Genomic DNA, 25,275 nt, shown 5'->3' with positions numbered 1-25,275 from the left:
TTCTCCCTTAGAGTGCCAGCTCAGTGCTACCCTAAGGTAGTCTTTCCCAATGTGGTGGATGTTGTTGGATTACAACTCCCTGCAGAGCCAATGACCAAAAATGATGGGAGTTGTAGTTGGAGAGCATAAAGTTGAGCCTAGGGCTGGACAAAAGTAATTCTAGGGACTGCTTTTGCAACCCAGGCGAAATTGGGGGGTCCAAGCCAGAATTTTATCAGTTTTGGTCAGCTGTCTGAATGAAGAGGCTGCAAAGGCAGAAGAGACAGGTTGGTAGTTGTCAGTGCATGTGTTTGCTGTCGCTGTGTGCACCTGTGCAACCAGTAATCACATAGGATTAACGCCTCCCGCCCCCGAAGCAGCATGCAGTGACTGTATACAAAATACTACCTTTTAGATAAGACAGTGTGAAGGCTCTCCCATGCTAGGGCAGGTAGGCTTTAGCATAAAAACCAGATTCCACACCTTACTCAAGACAGGAAAGGAAGCATTCTTTTTACAGAGGTGCTTCAAACATGCCCAGAGGCAACTTGCATAGAAGTGTTTCTGAAAGGTGTGGTGTTGTTGTTTTAGGCACTAGAGGCAATAAACCTTTAAAGAAGCCACTTTTAAGGAGTAATTATTCGATTCTGAAATTGAACTTGATTATCAGCAGAAATCAGGCACCTTTTCAAGTGTGGTTATCTTCCATTCCCCTTCACTCAGTGTCAGCAAAACAGCATTGACAACCTGGTGCCCCCCAGCTGTTTTGGTATACAGCCCCCATCAACCCCACCCAGAAAGTCCAAACGTTCTGGAGGGCACCAGGCTGAAGAAAGCTGGAATGAACGGGAGCCCTGATGGGCCAATATTTTCCACAAGCGTAATGTGCCCCCCTGAATGATGCAGCAGAGCCAGCTGCCCCACCTACCTGCTCCACACCTGAAGTTGGCACGTCTCTTTTGCAGGGAAATGGCACTTCCCCCACCAATGAGCTCCCACATTGTGTAGCAGGAAAATCCCAGCTTGTTTCAATAAAGAGCACTGTACAATCTGCGGCTGCCCGCGAGCACCTTATGAATAGTGTCCATTATATCCCCTGGGACATGTGACAGATCTCTCCTTTCCATATGCTGCTTCTCATCCTGAAAGCCCACTTTCATTACTGCTGTTTTCAAACTGTTCACTTTGGGAACATTAAAAGCTGGGATAGAAATATAGCAAAGGACCGCTTGAACGCTGCTTAAAAACAACAGCATCAGACCAGACTTTGGGTCCCAAGGATTCCTCACTTAACATTACAGCTGCTGAACCCTCTTGGGATCTTGCTTGAATGATACTTCCTTGGATGTTACTCCATTCGGATGTTGCCCTCTGCTGGTCTCAGACTGTAAAAGCATATGTAGAGAGGTGCCAGTGGGAAAGGGATGCTGGTGGAGCTGTGGTCTAAACCAGAGCCTAGGGCCTGCCGATCAGAAGGTCAGCGGTTCGAATCCCCGCGATGGGGTGAGCTCCCGTTGCTCGGTCCCTGCTCCTGCCCACCTAGCAGTTCGAAAGCACATCAAAGTGCAAGTAGATAAATAGGTACCACTCCGGCGGGAAGGTAAATGGCGTTTCTGTGCACTGCTCTGGTTCGCCAGGAGCGGATTAGTCATGCTGGCCACATGACCTGGAAGCTGTATGCCGGCTCCCTCGGCTAGTAAAGCGAGATGAGCGCCGCAACCCCAGAGTTGTCCATGACTGGACCGAATGGTCAGGGGTCCCTTTACCTTTTTACCAGTGGGAAAGGGTCTTTCAGTCTGCTGCTGCTGCAGCAGCAAAAGTGCTACCCTAGATAACCACCTAGAATCACCCACTGGAAATAGGGTTGCCCCACCTGTGCTGCCTCGCCTGTACCACTTCTCCAGGATAACTGAGAAGGGCAACCTGCAGAAGACAGGCAGCAGGTATGAACTTTACCATCCATCCTCCTGTTTAGGAAAAATGACCGTTCATGGATTTGATATGTCACTTGAATTGCAACAGCAGAACGTGCAACCAGCTAGCTGTAGGCTGTGTTGTACTCTCTGAAAGCACAGACCACGTCTTATCTATGCGATTAACAGACCTCACACTTGAGTGAAGGTCTCCATACCACTGGCAAATCATCCACCTTTGCCATGTAACATCAAAATGGAGCATGACAAGAGCTCACTAGTGCTGTCGGTTGCATATTCCCATTTCTTTTCAAACTTACCCCTGTTGCTTACACAGAGTCCTTGGGATACGACAGGCTATATGAAAAACAGAGGGCTGGATAGCATGTTCTTTAATGTCACAGAAAAACACGCAACATCAGGTTTTGCTAAAGTGACCCTACTGTCCTCCCGTTCAGTTTCTTCTTGAGGTGGGATGGTGGATCCCCAATGTTGCTGAGATAGAGGGGATCAGTCATTTGATGGTGTCTCCCTCTGAGGAGCCTTAAAGGCACAGAGACACCTGTCAAACCTGCTCCCTTGGGTGGGGAAGGTGTAAACAAATAAACCAGCCTCCCGCAGTTTAGCTTGAAGTAAAGAGTCATATCTCCCTCTATAATAAAAATGTAAGGATGTCGTACTTCATCACAATCTTGGATTTGGATGAAGTCAGGGGCAGGATCGCGGAGCAAGATTGAAGGCAGGTTGCACAAGAGCAGTGGCCATGGCAAGGGAGGGAGGACACTGAGCAAGGGAAAGTGGTGTTTTGAAACAACAAGGTTAAGTTTGACTAAAGCTGGGATGGAGAAAAATGAGAGGAAGTGGTACTTTCGAACAGGAGCAGAGGTTTGAGTAAGTACTATGGAATATTTGAAGGCTACACATGCTTTATCTATCCCACAAGAGGCAGCTACAGAACGGAAGAGGGGAAAGTTGGGAGTGCAGCGAGCTCCCGTGGCTTGGTCCCTGCTCCTGCCAACCTAGCAGTTTGAAAGCACGTCAAAGTGCAAGTAGATAAATAGTTACTGCTCCGGTGGGAAGGTAAACGGCGTTTCCATGCGCTGCTCTGGTTCACCAGAAGCGGCTTAGTCGTGCTGGCCACGTGACCCGGAAGCTGTACGCCGGCTCCCTCGGCCAATAAAGTGAGATGAGCGCCACAACCCGAGTTAGCCATGACTGGACCTAATGGTTAGGGGTCCCTTTACCTTTACCTAATAAAGGAACACCTCAAAGCCGAGCACGTCCAGTTATCTTTAGATGCTTCTCAGTGGTGTTAAAAACATTCTACTGCAGAAGGTCAGGCAGGGTTAAGGCTCCCTTGATTAATGCGTAATGGTCCAATCAGGAAAATCCAGAAATTACCATCTTGCTTAGAATAGGTTTTGATGCAGTGACTAGAAATCAGTCGCGGTTCATGCTGGGTTGGAGGGGGATGGATGGCAATTCCAGGCAGCCAGGGATAACTTTGGGTTGTGGGTCAACTGCACCTTTCAAGCTTCACGGCTGTGCCTCTGTGGAAGCCTTTACAGGCCTGCACAAGAGCAGCTGAGTTATCTCTGTGGCTGGTGCAAACACAGCAATGGGAAAGGCTCTCCCAACCTCGGTTAAAGTACCGAAAACTCCTCGACTCAAGGGAGGAAGTACCATATGTGCCACTGCCACTGCCACTTCACAAGGGGAGCGTCTCTTACATTACTGATGTTTACTAGTGTAAATGATGCCGTCTCTTCCCCCAAGGGATCCTGGGAACTGTAGGAGCTGCAGCAGGGAACAAGAAGTCCAGGGATCCTGAGAGAGGGACTTGTTGGTCCCTTCACAAAAGCTACAGTTCCCAGGGGTTCTTTGCGAAAGCGAGCCCTAACTAGAAGCCAATGAAGATGCACATTCCCAACTTGGCCCAGGCCAATTCATTTCTGCATTCTGTTGTCTCTGATAACACCCCAAGACTGGGCAAGAACAGCTACAGCAGGGCAACTTCCTTTTGGAGGAAGTTCAGTTTTTCACTAGTGAAACTGCTGACACAGGCGAGGCCTCTATGGTTCTGGTACCCAGGATAGGAGGTCGTGGTGGACATGGAACATTCTAGATGGGAGCAGTATGGGTTTTAGCTGTGAGACCAGAGGTATATAGCACAAAGATCACACACCCTATCGGGCCGATGCTGTGCAAACCATTCATCTTAAGAGCTTTTCTGTGAGTTTGGGTGTTCCCCGCAGCGTAAGATAGAATCCACTCAAAGCAGTTGCTTTCTTCACCATTCTGGATGACCAAGACAGCCACAGTATTTCACAATGCATCTAGTAGTTTGTGCTACTGAGCCCCTTTGCTCCGTCCTGGGGGAACGAGGCAATAACCCTGATGTTTGGGGGTCGCAGGGGGTGGGCTACCCGCTCAGTTCCCAAGAACCTCACCTGTGACCTCTGGGCTTCCTCACAGGTTAAGGGTCTCAGGGACAGAGAGGATGCCGGGAAATGAGGAAGCAGGAAGGCAGAGAAAGGATAATGGGACTATAACAGGAAGGGGCAGGCAGGGGTGGGGAGGAGGTAGTTCCTCCATGTGACTCCTTAACCTGGGAGGGGGGAAAACAGGTGAGAGACAAGGCACCATAAGGTTAGCAAGACAGGAATAAAAAGAGCAAGCAAACTTCCGTTCCTCAACTGCTGCTACACACAAATCATGGCAGGTCCTCAAAGTCTCTCGTTCTCTAGTTTCGTTTTTATCCCTAAACCTCTCCTCCTTCGCCAAGGCAGGCAGCAAAGCAGAAGGATGGCAGCCGCTTTGGAAATGCAAGGAAGCCTTAATGACACCTTTTAAGTTCAGCGGAACTGGGTCAATTCTTTCAACGCGGTTCTCTTTTTTAGCTTCCCCTGAAAATTAAAATACAAAACAGAACGCCCTGTTGCTTTTCTGACATAACTCATATCTAATTATATGGCGGTTTGCGGGTCGGGTTTAAAACACAGTTAAAACACCTGGGTGAATAAAAAGGCACCAGAAATACCATAAGGAAGGCATTTGACCGCCACTGAAGGCAGGCTATGGTGCCACTATCAAAAAGGCTCTCTCCTTTGGAGCCACTCGGCTCACCGCACTTGCCACTCAGAGCAGGGTCTCTTTGACGCTATTTGTCTCACCTCGCATCTTCTTAGTGGTCTTTTCAGTGCCAAGTAAATACCTTTTTATTCAACTCAGGCTTCTGAATTGTTTTAAATTCAGGCTGCTTTATGAAAGTAAGGTTTATATTGTTATTAATTGTTGGTTTGAAATTATTACTGTATATTGCATTTTAAAATCATTGCTGTAAGCCATCCAGGGAGCTGTCGGTGGCTGCGTAAATCATCTTCACCATTATCCAATTCCAATTTTGCCAGGGCTGGATCATTATTCTCAACGCCAAATATTAGGACATGGAAAGTGAGATGAACAAGAAATTACCCTGAACACGCACAGAGTGTCCTCCCAGACACATGTGGGACCACTCAGTATTGGTAGCCAGCCGCCAAGTATCTGAAAGCTGAAAGAAAAAATTCTAGGCCAAAGAATACAATATCCTGGGAAGCTTGAAGTCCGGCACCTCCTCAAGCCTCCCACTTAGCCCTCGGTCCAGTGGAAGCCAACCTTTTTATTCTGCCAGTTCCCACCACAACTAGATCTATTTAACTGCCAACCCTTCTGGGTCCATCTGATTTCTGCTTAGACAACACTGAAATTAATGGACCTAAATCAGTTGTGCCCATTAATTTCAGTGGGTCTACTCTGAGAAGAATGAGCGTTGGCTACAGCCCACTGTCACTTTGCAATGCTATTACCTGCCCCAATGGTATGCAAGCAATCAGGATTGAAATGCAGCAAAGGTACATGTCCCGCTGCCTCCCCCCTCCCTCCTGCCACCCACCTCTCCTAATATCCTGCAGCAGTAGCTTCCCACCTTTTCAGACCCAGGACGCACTTGTAACTCAAACATGCATTTGAGGACCCATTTCTTAATCTTTACCATGCAACTGCATGATGGGAAGTGCTTCTGTTGTAACCCACCTTGGATTAGGCCGTGACCCAAACCACCAGCTGAAGACCAATGCTCTACAGCAGCTAACCATTTTCAGGGCAGAGCATCGCTGGAGTACTAGGGATGGGGGGAATGTGTGGGCCTCCCAAATGCTGCTGGACTACAGCTCCTGTCACCCCTGATCTCTGGCCAGGCTGGTGGGGGACTGGTGGTAGGTGGAGTCTGGCAACGTCTGGGGGGACACAGGTTTCGTAATGTGTTACAGCCAAGAGTTGCTGAAAATGGACCCAGGAAAATGCAACACCCCCCAAAAAAAGGTGGGAGTTTTACTACGTGCAACCAAAAGGGTATGCCCCAAAGAAAATACAATCACAAAAGGGCAGAGAATGTGGTGCTTGGGGGGGGGGCACACTGAGAACAGGTAATGTGAACTCAGGAAGGTCATGGCGAAAGAGAGCATCAAAGCCAGTTGCTAAATAAGAAGTGGAATCTTAAAAAAGGGTTTTTAAAAAGAGGGAAGGCTGTTTGGGAGGATATAAGCTGTTTCTTTTCTTTTTTTTAAGCATTGAACAAATATGAAAACAAAACCAGGCTAGGCAAGACATATTTAATTAAATGAACTATTGTGGGAAATTTGGAAGTTCTGAAGGGCGCCATTCTTAGAAAGTTTTCTAAAGGATGCTTTCAATTTGGAGAAAAGCCTGGGCCTGATCTCCATTTCGATAAGCGCCAGTTGAGAAGTTTGCGGAAAGTGGGTGGGCAAGGAGAAGCCACCGGGATGTTTCAACCTCAATATTGGGTAGCATATTATAGGTGGGACAGCTTCAGCCTGTGCCCGCTGTGCTCTTGGCATTTCTGCATTTTGGGCCTTAGTTCCTGCTAAGATTCCAGAGAGACTCCCTTACACTCTGGATAAGGGATGGGCCTACATTTCTGGAATGTTCCAGCATATGCCAGAGGACACAGAACTGCGCCTGTCCCCCTGCTGCTGCAAATGGTGAAGTGGATTTCAATGCAGTCAGGGGGCTGACTGCTCTGGCCGGCTCAATCTCTGGGTAGGCTTCAAGTCAGGGAAATGTGCTGGCCCAGAAAGTTCAAGAGAGGCTCTGGGGCCCTGTTGAACTCAGCCCTTGTGTGAGAGGACCGCCCCCCCAGCCCACCAAGGCACAGACTGCCCTCCTCACGGAAAACCAGCAGCTTGCTCAGGGCTGAGTCTCCACAACTGTGGTTCTCGTGGCCGTTGCTTCAGCCCCTGATTTTGTGGCAAGCTGTCTGCCTCGTCTGCTGCCAACGGGTGTTGATCTGAGGCGACATGAGAAAGTGGCAGCATCTGCTCGGGGCGAGCACATCGGCTGACCCACAAGCCGAAAGAAGCGGTGGGCACCTGACTGCAGCCATCATGTGAAACAGTCCTTGGCGGCCTTTGAGAAGTCCACAGGGAGCAGCGCCACGGAGACTCGCTAGGTTAGGCGAGGGACACTGATCAGGGCTGCATGGAAAAGCATAACCAGCCAAGTCTGAGGGAGATCTGGAGGGGCCAGAGCCCAGTCCTTGAACACAAAAGGGTGTTTCTCCTCACCCACCAACTCACCTGGTCAGGGTGTGTTTCTTGTTGCTGTCGCTGGGCGCAGGCATTGGGCTAGGTGAGCCAAAAGCCACATCACGAACGGCTCTGTGATATAATAGGAGAGACACCTGCACCAGCACATTTGTGTTTTCCAAAAAGTACATCTAATGGACAACCCAAACCATCTGCAGGTAACTCCACCAGCCTCCCCAAAGCCAGCAACCACGTACACAAATCTCTCTACGGCCAATTCATGATGTAAGCACAACACACACACATGGGCACACATACACCAAACTTCCTTCAGCCCAAGACTGTGCTGGATACAAGCCATCTTCCAAACATGCTATGATGCAGACACTCCAGGCAGAGACAGGGTCCAACTCCCCAACAGATACTTTTGCTTGGGGTCTGTGTTATGTGAGCATGTTCTGTCCAGAGGAATACCAAGGATTTGAATATTTGCAGCCACGGCACGCACAGCAAACACGCCTGCCCACTCCTTCGCACTCACACCCCGGGCACACACAGGCTTACACGTGTTTCCCCGCACAGAGATCTCTTTCATGCATTCACCTTGACATCGATACCACTGCCCGCAAACCACGCCATCCTCTCCGCAAACAATACCCTCTCTCCGCGCACTCACAGACCTCTGCCAAACTGCCCCTTTCAAGCACGTTGCCTCCGTGGTGCACAATGGATTCATGGCACACGCATGTGGCATGGCACACACACCCCTCTCTCCTTGTTATACGGAACTTGTGCCACGTAATTCCCATTGCTTTCAACTTGCCAAATCCGGCTCACCCTACCGCACACAAACAGTAGTTATCCCTGCACACAACGGAAGGCAATCTGTGACGAATAACCTTAAGAACCGCTTTCTCAGTCTTTCTGTTCCCACACACACCCACACCCAGCTCCCTCACATGCAGATTTTTTCCTCCTTGACCAGTCCTGGAGGACTCTTCCGTGTGTGTGTGTGTGTGTGTGTGTGTGTGTGTGTGCATTTTTCCCCCTGAGAGAAGAACCCAATAGTGTTTTCAAAAGAGGTTTGTGTATATCTGAGGATGGGAATCCCTTGGGTGGGTGTGGCCCCCGAGGCGTGTGTGCACGCACATGAATCGTTCCAATGCGCATACAGCGTGTCCATCTTGTATTTTGGAGTAGGGGGAGGCAATGGTTTTTTTTTTGGGGGGGTCATGCATTAGATCCCTCAATGAGGTCATGGGTCCATGGGTGTGTTATGTCAGGAAGCGCCCACAGGGATGGTAGCAGCTGGGACCTCTCTAAGAAACCCCCGGTTGGTTTGGCTGGGTGGGAGGGAGGGATGGGGACACTGCGCATGCATTTCACCTTCCTTGGAGAAAGACACACATGACATATGAAAGAGAGAGAGAGAAAGAGAGAGAGAGAGATGCCCCAGGTGGCAACTGTTGAACCCCAGAGAAAGAGTGCTTCTCTCTGTTCTCATCTTTGCTTCCACTTGCCCCTGGAGGGGGCAGGCAGGATGGAAATTTAGCATTCCACAGCTATCGGGGCTTCTCATCTTTCTAAGGAAGGTGAGTCGCCTCCTCCCACACAAAACCCCCACACATTCCCCCTTCCTCACCACCAAACTTAAGGTCATCAACCTACCTGCCAATCCCCTTCACCACCCAAGCTTTGTGCGCAAAGGCTGACCCATCTCCCTTTCTCCCTCTTGCCCCTGACATGCCACCTGTCCCCCCCCACCATCCTCTCCAGCACCTCTGCCTCATCGCCTCTCTCCTCCTTGTTGCTCTGTGTCAGCCCCTTCCCCTCCCCTTATTCTTCATCGCCTGTTTCTTGCACTCACCCACCCAGCCCCTTTCCTCCAGCCTCCATCCTGGTCCTCCTTATTCCCTTGCCAATTCCCTCCCTCTCCCACCCCGCAGGTCAGGGCTGGTGAACTCCCCATGCAGGGAAGGTTAACCTGTTCTGGTCCTCTTCTCCTTCTGCCCTCCTTGCTTGCCATCCTCCGTCCTTGGCTTTGGCTGTGGTTCATGGGTGGTTGTGCCTATTGACGGATGCTCTCCTCTTTCTTTCTCCCCATCATCGCTTAGCTCTGGCTGTATGTCTCTCTCTCTCTCTCCCTGGGCCGCTGTCTATGCTGTAGCAACGCAATGCGGCTGTTGTCTGGAATGGAACTTTATCAGACTTGCCTGGATCCAGACGGCAGGGAGGGCGGGGAGAGAGAGAGAGAGAGAGAGTGAGAGAGGGAAGGAGGGGAGAAGAGGGAGCGGCGGAGAGGGAGGGAGGGAGCTGGCTGGGAAAAATTCAAATGGCAGCAAACCGAGACAATAAGCAGCAGGTGAGCTAGGCAGGTGGGGCTGAGCCCAAACAGACCCACGCCACACTCTGCGCCCATCGGACAAGAGCGTGCAACGCGGCACAACGCGGCTGGCAAATGCAAGGCAAAAGACGCAAGCCACACCACATGGACCGAGAGCCAGACATGCCATGTTGCATGGCCCACCACAAGTCAAGAGCATGCCAGCCACGCATGGCTGCCTCGCGTGAAAATGACAAAAAAAGTGCCACAAGGCACGAGCCGGAACCATCCATGCAAGAGGAATGGACCCTCCATTTTCAGGGGCAGTGTATCTTAAATTACATTGGGCAAATGGGCATGGCCCGCACTATCATGCCTGATCGTTGCTGAGCACTGAACGCTGGAGCCAAGGGACCTTTGGTATGCCCCAGAGAGACATGCACCCCCCATGTTCACGTTTGAAATACACACGCTCTCCACATTAAGTGTACGCATGAAGCACAGATGCACCACACGCGTGTATGTACCTAGACAACGGCACGTGAGGCGCAAGGCAAATGGCCCGTCTGCAAATGAAGCAGCCCCTCCCATGCAGGCAGCTGCCCCCACCCCAAAAAGTGCATGCCCAGTGCCCACAGGTACAACCCTTAAAAAATAAATAAATTGGTACTTCCCAACTCCATGCATTGCTTTTGCAAGGGCTTTGTGTTGCTAACAAAGGCTACATCTCACAATATAGCTTCCACACCACGCCAGACAGTCGCTCACAGCACAAACAAGGACAATTCACGCAGTAAAACAAAGAGCTGCTTCAGACCACACACTATTTCCCAAAGGTTACAAAACACAACCAGATCTGCGTATTCCTGCGGTTCTGTAAATGCGTATTGCCCTCCATGTGCGCAGAACCAAAAGGTCACTCCCCTAGGATCATGCTTTAAAATAAAACAAGATTGCAGAATAATTTATCTGGAATAAGTACCCCCTTTACACACACACACACCGAATCCCTTCCACTTTGCTCATCCACTGCCAAGGGAACGTAACACAAATCCTTCTCTGCCCAATTGAGTGAACACAAGGGGTGAACACAGGGGGCAGCAGAAAGGTCGTGGAGAGACCCTGCATATCACACGGTGATGTGCCTCACCACAACTTAGCGCAAGGGGCAACATGCACAGCTGACATCTTCACACGCCCTTAAGGCCAGGCATGAACTTGCCTCCTCATATGTGGTCCCGGGCTTCTTCAGTGCCCTCTGATTTCCCCTAATGTGACTCACAAAGCCATCTGTTGCTCCCGTGTTGCTTGCGCAGCACATGGCATTTGAGCACCTCACATAAAGAGACGGCACCATCCTTTCCCATCTGGAAAGGCCTTGCATGCCACCCTTGGGCGAAGGGCAAGATAAAAACGCAACAAGTATATCTCCAGCACTTGCACGCCTTCCCCTGTCTTTCTCCTAGGCTCAGTATCATTTCTTACAGCTGCTCCAGACATCCACCTTGCCCACCATTCCCCACTTCCTCTCCAAGGTCAACTCCATTTCTCAAACCCTTTTACCCTCAGAGGCCGGGCATCCCTTGTAGGTCAGCACCCGCGGAATCTTTGTCTTTAAACCTCCTGTACAATACACATGTTTTAACACAATTTGGGGGGGGGGGACCCAAACTATATGCCTACGAACGCAACACACTCTCACACCAGTGTAATTTACACAAACAGTGGCCTGCACCGAAAGAAAGGCAACTGTCACGCAAACCTGCAGATTTGTTCTACATAACGCATTATGCAGAATCGGCAATCTTGAGTTTTTAATCGTGCGGTTTCTGCTAGCCACAAGGAGTCCTGCAAGGCACTGGATCTTCATTCCTGACCACTGAAAATTGTATTCAGCAACCTCTCCAGCCTATGAACCTGGAGAAAGATGTCTGCCTCCGGCCCCAAGATTTCTGAAGATATAGGGTTGCCATGTATCCTAGTGAGGAGTGCCTGCCTCCCTCATTATTAACTTTCAGGAGGAATTTGAAAACATCCCCATTCACCCAGCCGTTTGGCAGCTGAAGAATGTTGTACCTGCAAACCTCGAGAAAACACCGGATGGAAGTATGTGGGTTAAACCACAGAGCCTAGGGCTTGCCGATCAGAAGGTCGGCGGTTCAAATCCCCGCGATGGGGTGAGCTCCCATTGTTCAGTCCCTGCTCCTGCCAAGCTAGCAGTTCGAAAGCACGTCAAAGTGCAAGTAGATAAATAGGTACTGCTCCGACAGGAAGGTAAATGGCGTTTCTGTGAGCTGCTCTGGTTTGCCAGAAGCGGCTTACTCATGCTGGCCACATGACCCGGAAGATGTACGCTGGCTCCCTTGGCCAGTAAAGCGAGATGAGCGCCGCAGCCCCAGAGTCGTCCGCGACTGGACCTATTGGTCAGGGGTCCCTTTACCTTTAATATGCTTCCGAATGTCTTTTGCTTGGTTTTTGTTTTTAAACTGTATATCTGTTTGCTGATTACAGTAATAATGATAATAATTTACAGCTAACAGTTGTCTGCTTGAAAGGATGGCTGGACCAAGTATGGTTTAAAGACGAAACACCATAATTAAAGGCGAGCAGAAGGGTCCCTTCTACTTCCCCTGCAAGTTAGCAGCACCCAGAAAGCAGACTGAGAAGACACAAGAGTCACTTCGTCCCCCTCTGCCACAGTAGGGTCAAATGCATTTAACTTCCATTTAAATTGCAGTGCTTGCTTCTACATTTGCACCTATCCATATGAATTAGCAGGTGCACATTTTATGCAAACCCGTCCCCTCCTTTTTGGCAATGCACAAACAGCAGCCCCCTTAGAAGAAGGACATTTCAAAGAGGGGTCGTGCTGGCGTGCAACTTTCTCCTTCAACCAAATAGGTGTGTAGACGAAATAAATGTGTGTGTGTGTTGTGCCACACAAAGAGGAGCCTCTCTCAAACCATTTCCAGGTCTCGTGAAGCCGGTCTACAGCTTTAGGCGTGTGGCTCGCCTTCCGGTGCACCACCCCATGAGGAAACTGCAACAGGGAGTTTCTGAGGTTAAGCCAAATCGCTTCCAGCAACAGGGAGACACCTTGCTTGCTACTTACCCTTATGGCGGCTGGCGCCCCGCTGCCAAGTGGACCAACTCGGATGGTGGCGTTGCCCCAGGGAAAGCTAGGAGGCTGTACAGTTATCTCCTGATGGTGTTATTCTAAACCATACAACCTACTACCTCAACACGAGGCCACGCAGCAGGAGTTGGAAGAAGAGGAGAGAAAGCTTCCCAACCAGGTTTCGTCTGGAAATGTGGCAGGACCCCCAGCAGGAGGAGACAAGCTGCGCCGCAGATTGAAGACACCAGTCATTTGTTGGCTAGGAGGAAGTCCAGCTGCAGGATACAGAGGTTTTCACACAGCCCTACCACCAAAGAGAAAAAGGCCAATTTCGCCCCCTCTAAGATCATAGAAGCCTACTGCCTTGAGGAAATAGAATGGGTTTTCTTCTCAGATACGCTTGGCTTCCACCCAGCTATATGTAAGAGAGAGAAGACCTGGCTTCAGGTTTTCATGGGCTTTTGGATAAGAGGCCCTTAGGGATCCTTCTGGTCCAAAATCAGGCTTTCCCTTATCCCTGCATCATCACAGGCAGCCTCAAAGCATATGAGATACAGGGAAGAGGCTTCTGGGGCAAAGGCTGTTGCTTCTAGGCAGCATTTGCAAAATCTGTGCCTATAAATCAGAACGAAGATCTAGCAACTTGCAGGCCTGGGAGATCGCAAATTCCCTAGCAGGGAGGATTGGCGAGGGGGTCTGCAGCAGCTTCTGGGGCTTGGCAGGTGCCAGCCCTGCCAACTGCTGGTGCTGGTCATGGGGCTAGCTGGCAGGGCTGTGCCAACTGCTTGCTGAAAACAAAAGGAAAAATATCTTCCCAGGCAGTCCAAATGCTGCAACCTGTTTAAACTAGCCGGTAGGGCAAACGTTCACTGTTTCTCCTCTGCATAATTTATTCTATTTATAAAGTATCATCATAATTGTTATTAATTTTTGCACCACTGAATCTGGATTTGCTTAACATAGGGAGCAGCGTGGAGCTATGTAGGGCACTTGAAGGCCTGTCCGTCCCCATTCACTAAAATCCTACACAACAACCTCTCTGGAATTTCAGCTGGCATCGCCACACACTTCCAAGCATGTTTTTTTTTAGATGCATATGGACTAGGATCTTGCTCTTTTTTAAAAAAATAAAATAAACAAAAGCTGAGGTTCTTGGGAAGCTAAATTCCCACGTTTTGTGCTCTCCCCTGCCCTTTCAGCTGAATGATTCCAGAGAACGGGGATCTGGAAGTTGTCACACTGCTTGCTTTTGCTGCAGGGACATCAGCTCTCGCCAACTTTCTGGGGGGTCCGTATCTAAGCCCCAACACTAGAGAGAAGGTCCGGGTGCAACAGCGTGTCTGGAAGTCCTGGCCAAGGTCGACACATACCCACAGACTCGAGCTTGTGTGAGGCAGTCGTACCGCAAGTTCGGATCTACGGGTTTATGGCAACCGGCAAAACCACGGCAGGAGCTGGGTGGACTATTGCCTGGAGGAGCTGAAGAGGCCTGCAGCGCAGGGCAGAAAAACCTGCAAGGCTGTGGAAGGAAAAGAAAAACACTGGGATGTGTGGGAGAGAGGGAAAGAGGAGAGAAGGAAGAATAAAGTGAGTTTCTTCAACACAATAACTAGATGTTACTTATAGCTGGAATTGCTCTGCAGTATATGTGTTAAATACTATGAATAACAGTTATATTCACAATTGGCAAATAGGAAAATTGTAGTATTTCTTCTTTTTAACCTTTCTCTACTTTCTCTTCTCTCTCATCTCTTTTTCTTTTGAGATTGGGTTTCTTGTGTGATCTTTGATGGCTCTCTTAGTAGTATTCACTAGATGTACGTCTTAACGTCTAAAAAATTATATTTGTGATAAATGAAGACATGTACGGGGGCTGACAGAGAGAAGAGGAAGGGGGCTGTATGAGAGGCAGGTCAGAGTGGCTTTTCTCGGGGGGGGGACTAAGGAAGGGGGAGCTCTCTCAGGTGGGAGGTGGGAGGATTCAACTCTCTGTATGTGTGAAGATTAAGATAAAACAGTGACTGAGCGCTACATAGGTATATTTATAATTTTGTGTTACAGATAGGTAGCCGTGTTGGTCTGCCATAGTCAAAACAAAACAAATTCCTTCCAGTAGCACCTTGTGCTTCATGAGGATCGTGTGAGGATTATTATTAATGTATTTTTCTTTTTTTTTTGTCAGTTTTTTCCAGTTTGATGTATTGTTTTTTATTGTTCTCTTTAGTTTAGTTTGAATTTGATGGTATATTAGGTTGGAACCTTTAATAAAACTGATTTTTTTAATAAAAAAAAATAATTAATTTAGTTTCTTGTAAGCCTATGATCTGAAGGCATAAAACACAGCAACAGTAATGAAGCTAAGCAGGTGTGGGTCTGGTCTGTACCTGGCAGAAGGCCACAACTGGGAACCTCATGTCTGCTGCCATGAGTTCTGTGAAAGAAAGGCTGGCTATTGTAATAAGATGATCCACTGGAAAAGTCCCACTGCCAAGGTGCTGATCAGAGCACCTGTCCAATAGCTATTGTCTGCCACTGACAGATAAGGCCACCAGGGCCCATCAGCATTAAGAGTGTTTGAAAGGGCAGGCCACCTGGCAACTTTGCTAAGAACCTGCCATCCTCATGGGAGAACTAAGAGCATATCCCAGGCCAACTGTGAATTCACAGCCTTGGTCCAGTATACCTGAAGGAGCGTCTCCACCACCATCGTTCTGCCCGGACACTGAGGTCCAGCGCCGAGGGCCTTCTCGGTAGTGGCACCCGACCTGTGGAACGCCCTCCCACCAGATGTCAAAGAGAAAAATAACTACCAAACTTTTAGAAGACATCTGAAGGCAGCCCTGTTTAGGGAAGCTTTTAATGTTTGATGTATTACAGTATTTTATATTTTGTTGGAAGCCGCCCAGAGTGGCTGGGGAAACCCAGCCAGATGGGTGGGGTAATAATAATAAATTATTATTATTATTATTATATTATTATTATTCACCACCATGCAGTTTTGGAACTGGCTCTCATAGTGGATGCACAACTATGGACATGCTGTTTGGATGCCTGATTATCATCTTCCAAAGCAACTACAGTGGTACCTTGGTTCTTGAACATAATCCATTCCAGGAGTCCCTTTGACTCCTGAAACTGTTTAAAAACCAAGGTGTGGCTTCCGATTGGCTGCAGGAGCTTCCTGCACTCAATCAGAAGCCGCGTCGGACATTTGGCTTCTGAAAAATGTTCGAAAACCGGAGCATTTACTTTGGGGTTTTCGGCGTTTGGGAGCCAAAACGTTCCGAAACGGAGCCATTCAGGACCCGAAGTTTAACTGGACTCTATTCCCAACTTAAGAATGGAAAGCGAAATGCTGGTGGCGACAAGAGAGGTTTAAAGACGCTCTCAAGGCAAATCTAAAAAACGTAATGCAGAAACACTGGCCTGCAAGCGCTTGAACTGGAGAATAGCCTCTACTGAAGGCGTTGTGGACTTTGAAGAAGCAAAAATTCAGGATGAAAGGGAGAAATGAGCTAAGAGGAAGGCACGTTTGGCAAATCCTCACCATGATCATACCCCGCCTGGAGACCTATGTGCCCACTGTGGAAGGACTTGTGGATCCAGAATTGGCTTCCACAGTCAATTACGGACACACTGTTAAGACCGTGTTCATGGAAGACCCTCGGCTATGAGTGACCGCCAAAGAGAATGCGCAACTGACTTGGGTTATGGTCTTAGTTCTCCCAGTGGCACGACAGTCTCTCTCTCTCTCCCACTTATTCTTCTTCAAACGGCCCACACTGCCTTTTGAACAAAGAGGGTGTCCCCCCGCCCCTTCTGCTAGTTTATTTCTGGCTGGTGAGCCTGTTCTATGGACCGTCCTGCAGAAGCTGGAGACAAAAAGAAAGGACGGTTGTCACAGGACAAAATGCAAGAGGGTAGCGGCAGTGGGTTAAAGAGATGAATTTCAGAGAAAATGCACAAGAGGGAGCTCTTTCGCCACCAGCATTCTGCTATGGTGTTGTAAGTTTAACCAGATGATAATGTAACATGTTTTATCTCAGACACCTTACTGTGCTTCAAAATAATAAAATAATCTAATGTAATGCTAGAGGTAGTTGTTGAGCAGTGTTTAGGCTTAATATTTATGTGTGTAACCCAAATGAAACGTCATTTTACACACACAAACACAGTCTAGGAGTCTGAGCTAAAAAATGCCAATCTTATGGCATTAGACACATTAAGGTGATCTGTACAAACTTGATTTCAATCACCTTGGGGTTGTTGGGTTTTTTTGTTGGCGGGAAGGAGAAGGAACAAGGAATGCAGTTCCTGGAATTTTATTTACTTATTTTAATCATCAGTATTAAGTGGGCCCAAGCTGGGCAACAAGGGTGTTGCTAGGGAGTAGCCAAGGGGGCCTGAGGCTTTTGTTCCTTCCCACTGCCCCCTTTTAAACATTAAAAAAACCCGCACGCACACACATTTTGCTTACAGAATGGATTTCCCTACCTCCTTGCTCAGAGGTGGTATATTCCTAATTAGCGGATTCTGGAAACTATAGGAGGGGAAAGTGCTGTTGAGCTCAGTTCCATCTTGCATGCTTGCATGTGGATATCTAGTTGGGAATAGATGCTGGATTAGACGGGCCTTTGGCCTGATCCAGCATGCTCTTTCCCAAATCAGCCTCTTTTTTTTTTCTTCGCAAAAATAAGATAAATATGTGTCCTGGTCCTGGGATTCTGAATCCTTTAAGGACCTAGGATTCTGCTGGTTGGGTTTCCCTGCCCCTCCCCAAACCAGATTACCTGTTGCTGGAAGAAGAGCCATGAATCTGAGCTGGAGTGGCAGCTTGAGCCGTGCGCAGCCTGGAGTACATAACAGCAGGCCTTGATCATTTGAGTGCTAAGGTAGGATGCAATTCTAGAGACAGGAAGCTGAGCTCAATAAACTGTGGCCTGCCCAAAGTTCCCAGCACATCCATGGCTGGGCAAGGCAATTTTAACTTAGTTCATCCCTGTACGAGTCATCCATTCTGTTGAAACCTGGCCTGGACAATCCAGAGGGCTCAGACTGTAGGCTGGTAGGGAGAAAATGGCACTGGGAGTTTTAAAAGCACCGCTTGAGCCTTTCTCGCGCTGGCTCACTTGCACCAGGAAGTCAGGATACGGAAACAGGAGCGTACCCTGAACCATAGTGTATCTTGAGTTCTTTTGACAAAGTCCCCCATGGTATTCCGGTGGAGAAGCTTGGAAAATAGGGGCTGGAACTGCCAGGTAGATTTGCAAGATGGTTGACTGACCCAACCCAAAGAGCACTCTCTAATGGTTCCTTATCATTCTGGGAGAAAGTGGGGTGCTGTAGGGTCCTGTCCTGAGCCCATCGTTCAACAGCTTTGTAAATGACTTGGATGAAAGAACTGCTCACCAAATCTGCCGGTGACACCAAACTGGGAGGGGTAGCCGCAGAAGACAGAATCAGAATTCAAAACGACCTTAACTGATTGGAGAACTGGGCCCAAGCTAAGAAAATGAATTTCAATAGGGACAAATGTAAGGTTCTGCACTTAGGCAGGAAGAACCAGATGCACACATATAACATGGGGGGTCATCTGGCTTACCAGCAATACATGTGAATAGGATCTAGGGGTCTTGGTGGACATTACAATGACTCCATAGTTGTGATGCAGCAGCAATAAAAGCTAATGTTGTTTATGGTCACCATCTTGGGAGCTGTCACAGGGCTTCCAAATGGAAATTGTGCTCCTTCTGCACTGCTGTGCAGCACTACTAAATATGCAGAAGGGGGAAGGGTCACTAGGGAGTGTATACACTATAAGTTTAAAGCACCCGCCCACCAAAAGAATCCTGTGCTTTAAACGTGCTTTGAGGTCACAACCCCCACCATAGATTTAAAGCACATGGCTTCCCCCAAATAATCATGGGAAGCGTAGTATTCCTCCCCGCAGACTTACAAATCCCAGCACCCTTGACAAACTACAGTTCCCAGGATTCTTTGGGAAAAGCCATGCGCTTTAAATGTATGGCACAGATCTGCAAACCGGATGCTCCCATGCAGCTTGGGTGAGGGCATCAAACACTTCGAATCAACCTCTCTCTGCACAGACAGATGCTTAGCGCACGGGTGGGGTACCCTAGCCTCTTAGCCACTTTATGGATTCTGGTCCCCTCTCCCCAGCCAAAGCTGCTTCTTAAATGTTTCTGCAGCAGAATTGTGAATAGAAGCCTCGCCCGGTTCTTTTCAGAACAAAATAACGATTTTTCAAAATAAAAGCGCTGACTCACTGCAGAGTGTAAGAGGAAACCGTGAATCAACTCAAAATATGAAAGTAACTCAACCCAGATTTGCAGGGAGGGCCCGGAAGAGCAGAAGGAAAGGCTGATTATGCTCATCACCACGCTTTGCTGTACAAAGACTCTTCAGAATGACGGTGCCAGTCATGTCACAGAGGTGTTGAAGTGGGTGGCTCGCAACAGCAAGAGCCGGTCTAAGTTATTTGGGTGCCTGAGGCTGAACATTCAAAAGGCAAATCCCTCCTCCTGATTAGAATGTCCTCTAGGAAATTCTCCTGTGCATGGTTTGCTGAAATGAATGGGCGTTTCTCCAGCTCAGAGACAAGACATAAGAACCCTGGGGAGGGATGGGTGGGCGATCCTTTGGTGTTAAGCAGCACTAAACCTTACACCCCTCCCGCCCTTTGAAAAGTGGAGAAAGAATGGGAGGGTTAGGCAGGAAGGGTAGGGTGCAATGACAGCCTCTCACTAGGGGTCGCCATGCTTGGGGGTCTGCGAGGGGCATAGTACGATCACCAGCTACAGTGGTGCCTCGCAAGACGAAATTAATCCGTTCCGTGAGGCTCTTCGTATAGCGGTTTTTTCGTCTTGTGAAGCAAGCCCATTGACAGCTTAGCGGATTAGCGCTATTAGCGGCTTTTAGCGATCAGCTGTTAAGCGGCTTATCAGCGGATCAGCTGATAAGCGGCTTAGCGGCTTAGGAAAAGGGGGGGAAAAGGGGGGGAAACCCGCAGGAACTCGCAAGACATTTTCGTCTTGCAAAGCAAGCCCATAGGGAAATTCGTTTTGCGAAACGCCTCCAAAACGGAAAACCCTTTCGTCTAGCGGGTTTTCCGTCTTGCGAGGCGTTCGTCTTGCGGGGCACCACTGTACTTTAAATTATTTGAATGGGTGGTAAGAGACAGAAAGCACGAGCCACATATGCCTCCTCTCCCTATAAATAAAGGAGGTGGCGTTTATTTCTCACACAGGACAAAGTACATCTGCCTAAAGCAGAGGGCAGAACACTCATGTCCCTGTAAGGGCAGAGATGGAGAACATGAGGCCCAGGCACTCAACATCTGCCTGACTGTTGGAAGTCTCACCCTCTCATCAAGCCATACCCCAACCCCGAGCCTGCTTCACACCCTAAACACTTCTGCCTGACTGACAAGGCCTCTTTCTTGTCTGGATGGGGTGTGCTAGTTTGTGTAGGAACTAGCCTGCAGCAGAAAGGTAAAATCTGCCTGTTTCTCTGCTTGTTTTTGCTTCTGACCCTGCCCAATGTGGCCCTTGGAAGGCTGATCCAGAGGGAAATTTGGCCCTCTGGCTGAAAAAGGGTTCCTCATCCCCTGGCACAGGGGACATGCACATCATTCGCCTCTTGACACCACTGGTGGGGAGAGGAAGTGCTTCACTCTCCATGCTTCCTTGCAATTACTGAAGTAGCCCTGATAAAGATGCGAAAGGTTGGGGCCTTCCAGCGGAGTCAAGATAAGGAAGATGTGTAGAGGCAACTGTCTGGTGGCCAAGAAGAAAGCCAGGGCAAACTACTAACAATGCACAGGATCTGAACAATCTATGTTCATATCTCTGGGCAGCAATGAACTCACTGGGCTGTCTCAGGGAAGTCATCGCTGTCCCAAGTTATAGCTCCCAATCTGCAAAATGGGAACATCAGCAGCAAAGCTGAGGTGAGAGCAAACAAGATCAGAACGGCAGAATACTTTTTTTTGTTGTCCTTTTAAATGTGCAAATTGCTTGTGAAATTATGTTTACCAATGAGGGGAAATAATGTTCATTTAACAGTCTTACCTCTAGGGGTTGTCTTCTCTCATTTCTCTTCAGTGGGGCTCAGAAATGGGTTCTCTGATTCTTAGTCTAGAAAAAAAGAGAGAAAAGTTTTTCTCTTTGTTTAAGGAGACTGTACAAACTGAATAAAGCAAAGCTGAGTTTAGCGGATTCTGAGTGCGTTTGTAGTTTAATCACTTTGAGTTCCCAGGTGGTGGGGAATACTTGAACCCCCAATTTGAATGGGCTTTTTCTTTCGTAGAAAATAAGAAGCACAGGGGAAACAAACTTCTCTAGAAAAAAACCCTTCTGTTCCCCTTAATTCTTTTTGTCCTTTGTTCATTTGCATAACACGCTTCTTCCAGTGAGCTCAGGGTAAGTTACACCAGGTTGTTACATGTAACCTTGCAAACTAGGTTAGGATCAGTGAGTGATAAGCCAATTTCCTACATCCATAAATCCAACACCCCAGTGTGTGTGTGTGTGTGTGTGTGTGTGTGTGTGTGTGAGAGAGAGAGAGAGAGAGAGAGAGAGAGAGAGAGAGAGAGACACTCTGTCCATGTTCAGAGGCACCCTCCTCCAACCAGGAGGAAAAAGGAGAGAGGTCTAGTTAATTATATAAATGCTAAGTCCTGTAGACTTAAGAGGCAAGCAGGTATATTTGAATAACAGGTCTATCTATTGTTTCGGGTTATCTCTGTCTTGACAGATGCTCCAAAAGTAGGCCTTGATGCTACAATCCTCTCTGAGGTACAAGTCCAAGAAATGTGCTCATCAGTTCCTGGTGCCCTGCAAAGGCTCCATTTCGCAGGTTCCAGTTGCTTCAGCTGAAACTTCACCTGAGGAGTTCGTTTTAAAATTCTTCCTCAGGGGGCGGGGAGGGAAGCCAAACGAATTTTGCTCCAACTGACAAATAATTATCTGGGTGGTTCTACGCATCCTTAGGCTGTTGCCAGGCGTCACCTAAATCAAAATTCATGGGGTATTTTAAATGTTCTTCCTCGGGCGAAACATCGTAAGGAATTTCAAGAGAAGCCACAGGAAATTTAGAAATATGGGAAATGGCCTTATAATGAGATAGACCATTGTTCCATCCAGCACAGTACTGCCTACAATGGCTGGCAGCAGGGATCTCTCCAAGCCCTACACCGGAATATTGATCAAGTTAATTATAATTTTGGAGGGAGGGGGGAGGCCTTCATAATCCCTATCTATGGGCTGCACTCTGAGGTAATCGCCTGCATTTTTCTAATTATGCTGAAAAAGTTACACCAGGATTGAAGACCGACAGGGGCGTTACAGGCCCTTCCTGAGAAATCCAAATGGACTTTTTAATTCTGCCATTGCTTCTCCTGCGTTAGAAACTGGAAAAGTGGTTTCCTTTCATGGTTCAGAATGAAATGGATCTTTGCAGCGTCGTGAAAACCAGATATATTAGCTATATTAAACTAGGTACCCATTAAACTAGCCCCATCTTCTGAGTGAAACCCTCACCCCACAAGTTCACCATCCCCGCTCTCCCATAGAAGACAAGGCTCCTTCTGTTCAGGTCAGCCTCCCCCCAAAAATCCTGGCAACTGTTGTGTGTTAAGGGCGCTGGGAATTGTAACTCTGGGAGGGGTAAACTACAGTTCCCAGGATTCTTTGCGGGGATGCTTTAAATGTATAGAGTATATGGAGCCCTAATACGTAGAGGCACCTTCCTCGTACAGCCCAAGGCACTGCGCCGCTGAGGCAAAGGACAAGATGGCGCCCTCTCTCCTTTCCGGGTACAAAAGTAGTACCTGAGGGCAACAGGCTAGCTTAAGAGGCATAGAGCAGACCGCATGATGCACGCAGCTCTGCCCTCCAGTATCTCACCACTGATACCACCCGCCCACATCTGCCGCCTGAGGCAGCCGCCCCACTTTGCCTAACGACAGGGCCAGGCCTGGTCACGAAACTCTCTGGCTGCAAGATATGACAGCAGGAATGAAAGGATGAAGGGAGCGCAAGAAGAAGATGGGTCTGTAAAGGAGGAAATAAATCCCAGGCATGCTCCCCCAAACAACAGTCACCATCTCCCCCTAAACATTTAATATCTCTCTCTGTGTTGTTGTTTTTTAAATGGGGAACAAGGGTGGAGTGAGGGACCTATAGACCATGCACCGGGACTCATCCTGAGGTGCTGTGCTGGAATGGGAGGAGGGCTGCAGTGGCAGAGGAGAGCGAGCCTCGGAATATCTATTAGATGGGCATCTCGTGCCAAGATACACAGGGGGTGGGTGGGGGTGGGAAATAAAACGACAGAGAGGGCCAAGCATGAGGTGGGAGAAGCCGGCGGACAGCTGTGGCGGCGGCGTGGAGAACAAGAGGAAGGCGAAAAGCAAAAAGACCGAGGCAGACAATGGAGAAGAAAGATAGGGACGTGCAGGCAGGGAGGAATACTCAGATCTGGGCACGGTGCCACCTCCCTGCCCCCCCCCCGCCGTCCCTCAGGTGGCACCGTCAACACAGGAGGGTCCTGGGATGGAGAGGGGGATGTGATGTGGATAGGGGTCTGGCTGGAAAGAAAGAAGGGCACCGCTGTGGGGCGGGGCGGGGCGGGGCGGGGGGGGGGAGATGATCGTGGTGGGGGGAGAACAGGGGCAAGCCAGACAGCAACAGAGGACAGAGGGGTGAAAAGATCAGACAGAGGTGTGAGAGAAGGATGGTAAAAACAGCCGAGGAGGTAGAGATGGAGTGTGGGAGCAGAAAGGGGGGGGTCATGTTGGCACCAGCCGCACATTCATAAATAGTAGACAGAAGGGGAAGAATGGAAAAGGGTGACCCACCCCTCTCTTGCACCCCACACCACTGTGGGCGGGCAGTTCCCCAGGGGTTGTCTGGATAACTCTCTTCCCAGTTTGGCAGCTAGGCTGGCACAGCCGGGCGCATCACCATGGTTACCTGCTGCCATTGTCTGGCCTTTGGGTCAGTGCCCGTCTCCCATTCTCTCCCCCCCCTCCACCACTTCCCTTCCCTTCCTGTCTCGCTCTCTCGCTCTGGCCTCTAATGAATTCACATCACGCTGTATTGCGGTACACTATGCCAACTTGCCCGCCAGCAGGCTGGCCCCCGGAGTGCCAGGCAGCCAGCCCTCCTCTGCCCCCACCCGCCTGCCTGCGAGGCCTTCTCTGCTCACCAACCGGGCCTCAAAATGCCAGGAACCTGCCGCCCTCCCCCCCCCCGGCTTTGCAACCGCCAACCCTCCCCAGCTATATCATTACATGCCACCGTCTCCTGTGCCAACCCTTAAGCACCAACTGGAGAGGCCCTCCCCGTGCCATCTATCTTCCTTTCCTTTCTTCCAGTTCAACGCCCACCCTCCAGATTGCCAGCTGCTCTGGAGTACCAGTCTGCTGACCCAACCTTCCCGACTCCCCCCCCCCCCCCCGGCTGCCACTCCACGCAGCGACTTGTCTCCCTAAGTGCAGCGAATATTCACCCTGCGTGGTGCCCTCCTCACTTGCCAGGGCCCAACCACAGCTATTCCAGGTTGGAATCCAAAGCTCTCCTGATCTACCAACCCATCACCCACCCGCTTCCAGACACTCACAGCCACAAAAAGTCCCTCCTCCCCATATGCCTCTGTCCCAGCTTCCAAATGACCTGTGCTGGCCATTTTGCGGGGAGGGCAGTAGAGACAATGGCAGCAGAGAGCAGCCTGGGTTTTTGGGGTGGGGTGGGGAGTGTAAGAGAAAGGGATTGGGCTTTGGGCCTAAAATTCCTCAAAGCAAGTGAGGGGGAGTAGGGAGCTTGCAGAGGGGGTGGGGGGACCAAGGGTTGCTGTGTAGTTTATAATTTTTTGTGGAATATTCTTTTTTTGAAAAGCACGAGCGCAGAAGGCCACTGCCTCCTTTGTCTTGATACTACACCCCCAAAATTGACCAGCGGTGGGTCTTTTGCCCTCTTGCTCTCTCCCCGCACTGCCCCCCACTCACTTTTGCGCTTTCCTTGTAAACCAAAGGCCCAGAGCATGCACATGCGCATGCACACACCCTCTCCTCATGAAAACCTTCTCGGGGAGGGAGAAGTTGATTCCTTATCTATTCATGAGAGCCAAGGGGTGGAGGAGCTGGCACACCACGATGCGACCCCACCCTGCCCTCTGCAGCGGGCATTTGAACCCAGCTCCGCACTGTGCCCTTGTCCTTGTGACCCCCACACGCTGCTGCTTGACCCGACTCCGCCACCACCCCTTCTAAAGGCTCCGCCTGACCTGCCTTTCTCTCCCCCCCCCCCGCCACTTTCCCCATTTCTTCTCTGTCTC

At 49.4% G+C, this 25,275-nt stretch overlaps 1 long non-coding RNA gene across 1 annotated transcript; it reads right to left on the bottom strand.

The window, feature by feature from the left end:
• Positions 1–11,512: 11,512 nt before the first annotated feature.
• Positions 11,513–24,365, bottom strand: LOC309346240. Its single transcript, XR_014158512.1, has 4 exons — positions 24,233–24,365; positions 21,009–21,074; positions 14,289–14,459; positions 11,513–13,193 (listed from the first exon to the last, which is right to left on the bottom strand). It is a non-coding gene; the product is annotated as an uncharacterized lncRNA (long non-coding RNA).
• Between the last annotated feature and the right edge of the window lie 910 nt (positions 24,366–25,275).

This window comes from Podarcis erhardii (genome assembly GCF_964252035.2).
Source record: "Podarcis erhardii genome assembly, chromosome: 7".
Taxonomy (NCBI): domain Eukaryota; kingdom Metazoa; phylum Chordata; class Lepidosauria; order Squamata; family Lacertidae; genus Podarcis; species Podarcis erhardii.
This window is presented reverse-complemented; position numbering and strand designations above follow the sequence as displayed.